The following is a 4,394-nucleotide window of genomic DNA, read 5'->3' as shown; positions in this document are numbered from 1 at the left end:
TGAGGAATTTATTGATGTATTTATTCATACCTGTAACAAGAAGCATGAAATTTAGAGCTCAGATCCAGCTCTACTACTGACTTGATTGTGACCTGGACAAATTACATGTCAGTTGCTTCAAGGAGCCCTGGTGGCCCAGTAGTTAGACAGCTTGGCTGCTAACCTAAAGGTTGGTGGTTTGAACCCACCAGCCACTCCATGGGAGAAAGATGTGGCAGTCTGCTTCCGTAAAGATTACAGCCTTGGAAACCCTAAGGGGCAGTTCTACTCTGTCCTATAGGGTCACTAAGAGTTGGATTCGACTTGACAGCAATAGGTTTGGGGTTTTTTTGGTCAGTTTGGTTCATCTGAAAAACAGGAAAAGTAGCACTACCTACCTCATAACAGCTGTTGTGAGTAGAAGTTATTAGAACAGTGTCTATCAAAATAAACTATAGCTATTATCATCATTCCATTATTGTCTCCTTCAATATTTTCTTCACTGTACCTTTTGTATTCTTCTATCCCTCACTTCTTTATTGGGATTGTCAAAAGATTTAACTAATTATCAGGAGAGAAAAATAAAAACAAAATACAAGAAGCCTAAAAATGAGGGGATACACATAGCACTTGTTTCTGATCCCATTAGAGCTAGTTTGTTTCCAAGGCCTTCTGAGATATCTGTGTTTTGGCCTAAAGGATTGGCACAATTTTGGAGGCATCTGGCCTAGATTTCTTTCTTCTTGGCCTGTCTTCACAAAGGTACTATCTTAAAACTTACAGCCTAAGAGCTTCCTCCTCAACACCTCCACACCTTCGTTACTGCTCTTTGCTATACCTGGTATCATCTTCCTCTTTTCTCCCGCCAAATCAACAGCTTCTTGCACTGCAAATGCGCTCTTACTGGAACTCTCTCCTTGTCTGGTAGGCTGATAAGAACCGAAGTTGTTACATTTGCTGCCTGATTCACAAATACCAGTTTATCCAGTCCTAACTTTGCCTCCTTTATAGGACTGTTGCTACTGTTAAATGTTCTATGGGTTGGGAAATTACATTAAACAAATCTCATTAATGTTAAGTATGAAATAAACCAATAACTTATCCTGGCTTTTCTTACCCTTAGGGCACTAATCTATGAAATCAGAAATCTCTTCCTTTTCAGAACAGAATGGCCATGTGCTTCCCTGTGAGTAGAGGGCTCTCAATGTTATCAGTTATAATGCTTTGACTAAAACAAAGTAGGACCTCTTTTCAGTGATTTTACATGATCGCCAGGGTCTCTCATTCCCCCACCTCTTTCTGCCATCCTTAGTATTCGGTCATTCTTTCCTTTTGTTTCCTTTTCTTCCTCCCTCCCTTCTCTCTCCCTCTCCTTGAACATTCTTAAGCACCTCTGTGTGCCAGGCACTCCGCAAACAAAGCAAACAAAGCTCGAGCAAAAGAGACCACCTTATCCTCCTGAAGCTTGTAAGCCCAACTGGGAGTTAGAAACGTTCATAAAATAATCACCAAATCTGTAGTTTCAAACTGTACTTGGTGCTATGAAGGAAAACAGAGGACCCTGTGAGAATCTATGTAGATGAAGGTTTCATTCACGAAGTGGCAGATGAGCTGGGATGGGAAGGATGAGGAGGCATTAGCTAGGCATCTTCTCTTACTGAGAGCACCCGCCATGGGAAGGAAACATGTCTGTCAAGCACCAGTCCCTGAGCTGGCCTCGAAGACGTGCTCATAAATATTTGTGGAAGGAGGAAGGGACCGTGTGAATAATATATAATCAATATTGCATCCTGATTTGCTTTGATACTAATAAAAAAATTTACCTGTTACTAAAAGAAATCCAAAGTAGAAGACAGAAAGAGGGGGAGAGTGGCACAGATGTGATTAAAGAAAACCAAAAAAACCAAACTCATTGCCGTCAAGTCAATTCAAACTCTTAGCAACCCTATAGGATAGAGAAGAACTGCCCCATAGGGTTTCCAAGGAGCGACTGGTGGATTTGAACTGCTGACCTTTTGGTTAACAGCAGTAGCACTTAACCTATGTGCCACCAGGGCTCCGTGATTAAAGAAGCAGCAGCCAAATCACACTGAAGCCTTTAACGCTATGTAGGGATTTTGGATAATCTTTATCCTAACAGTAAGTGGAAGCCACTGAAGGGTTATTTGCAAGAAATACAACTAATTTTTTTACAGTTAACATTTTTTTTAATACTTATGATGTGCTACTGTGCACAATTTCTTTTAATTCTTGAAACAATCCTATGATGGTACTATTATTCCAATTTTAAAGACTGAGGACCCTGAGGTGTGGAAAGGTTGTTGGCTCAACAGTTAAAAAGTGGCAAAGGCGTGACTCCAAAACCCCTACTCTTAACCACTGTATTACACTTACTATGAGCACGAAAGAGAAGTCGGTAAGCAAGTACATGCCTACAGCTGATTCCAATCTCTTTAGCTGGACAAGCCCCACTATGGAGTTGGCTGCATAGGGGTTTGTTGTTGCTGTTGTTAGGTGCATCGAGTCACTTCCAATGTACAATAAAACGAAACACCGCCCCATCCTGTGCCATCCTCACAATTGCTGCTACTGCTATGTTTAAGCCTATTGTTGCTAAGGGTCTTCTTCTTCTTTAATGACCCTCCTACTTTACCAAGTATGATGTCTTTCATGGCTTAATGAGCTAATCATTGAATTTAACTAACGCCCTTGTTCTGACTCCATACTAATAAAATAACCTTCTAATTATATTCTGGCTTCCTATATAGATTTTTCTGCTGGGAGATAACGCACTGACCAGCCTACACATGCATTTTGTTCCAGCTGGCAATTTTATTACTCATTCTAAGTTAATAAATTCTGCTTTAAAATATATATATGGTAAGGTGAAATAACACTAAAACAAAAACTTATAAAAGCTTTATACAGTTATTTTTCCATAAAAGTGTTGGTTTGAAAAATAAAAACCACCAGATAAAAATAACAAATGTATTGTCCGTTTGTGGTTTAACCTTTTCTTTGCTGTCTGCTTTGAGTAACCATGCATGAGGCCATGAAGTCTGGAGATAAGCCCTTTCTTTAACTCTATCGAAGCCTCCAACACAACCTAACTGCTTCCATTGTCTGCCAGTTGAGCCACAGGCAAACTCCCATCTTTTCTCCCGTAGAGAAGATTGTTCTTCAGAATTTACCTAATGCCAAGAGATAAGCAGCTGGAGCCTGATACAAGGGGTCTCACTCACCTTTCCCGTGTAAAGTGCATCCTATCCAAGGAGCGGGCGATTTCCTACCGACATCTTTAAAGCTGGTGTTCTCATCACGGGCTCAGGGCCACCAGGGCACCAACTCTGACAAGATGGGCACCGCGTTAGAGCCCCAGTAGACGAGGAACGTCTGACACCGCCCTCCTTTGCACTTGTGGGCTCCTTCCAAACCAGGACTCCAAGAAACCGATTCCTGACTCCCCACTCCGTGCTGGCTCAAGTTTTGTTTTGTTCTTTTTCCTTCTCTCCCTATTATGGGCAAAACTGGGACAAACGCAGGTGGTCATTTTAAAGTGAAAGCTTCATGGAACAGACCATTTCACCTTGTCAAGAAGAGTAGCTTAGCATCACGATCAATGGCTTTTCCCCCAAGCAAATTATTCATCCAACATCCCCCTGAACAAAAGATTGAAATTACACTTCAAACATCGATTTTTTTCCCCCCAAAGACAAGAAAGTCAGCAAGTGCAGGGGCAGCCTTGTGAGCAGCCTCCTTTCTCTCGGGGGGGGGGGGGGGAGCCGAGTTGGAGAAAAGGCTGGAGCGGGGCCTCCACTTTAAGGTAAAAAAGGGTCAGGGTTCCTCTCAGAAACTAGACTTGGGGGTTGGGGGAAGGATAGCAATCGTGTAAATTGAGGGTAGCCCTCTTATGAATCTGCTTTTCGGCCATTTTCACCGCAGAGGCATTAGCCAAGAAATTACTAGCAATTGGGCGGTCGCCCCTCAGGAGTTCCAGCCGCCGACAGTGAGCAGGGCGGAGATGAATAAGGCCGTGCTTAGAATCGTACGCTGACCAGCCAAAATGGCCACTTTCACATGGCTGAGGACGGCTGGCACTGTCACCAGAGAATCTAAAGGTTGGCGGCCAGAAAGACCCTCAGGACGAGACTAGAGGACAAAACCCCCAGCGACTCCCAATGTCACCGTGGGGGTACGCGACCTCCCGGCGGGATAACCCTGCAAACGGTCGAAAGGGAGGTGCCATGTCACACAACAGGGGAGAACGTCCGTAAAGCCCTAGTTGCTTTTCCTCCTACGTAGAGCATGGATGGGCACAACGACCCAGTCTACCCATATTTCCACTTACGTTTTGTTATAACTGCTTAAGATAACTAAATGTTCGCATGAGGGGCTCCTTACCTCCGCTCCCTCCC

This window comes from Trichechus manatus, unplaced genomic scaffold (genome assembly GCF_000243295.1).
Source record: "Trichechus manatus latirostris isolate Lorelei unplaced genomic scaffold, TriManLat1.0 scaffold00208, whole genome shotgun sequence".
Lineage (NCBI taxonomy): Eukaryota > Metazoa > Chordata > Mammalia > Sirenia > Trichechidae > Trichechus > Trichechus manatus.
This window is presented reverse-complemented; position numbering follows the sequence as displayed.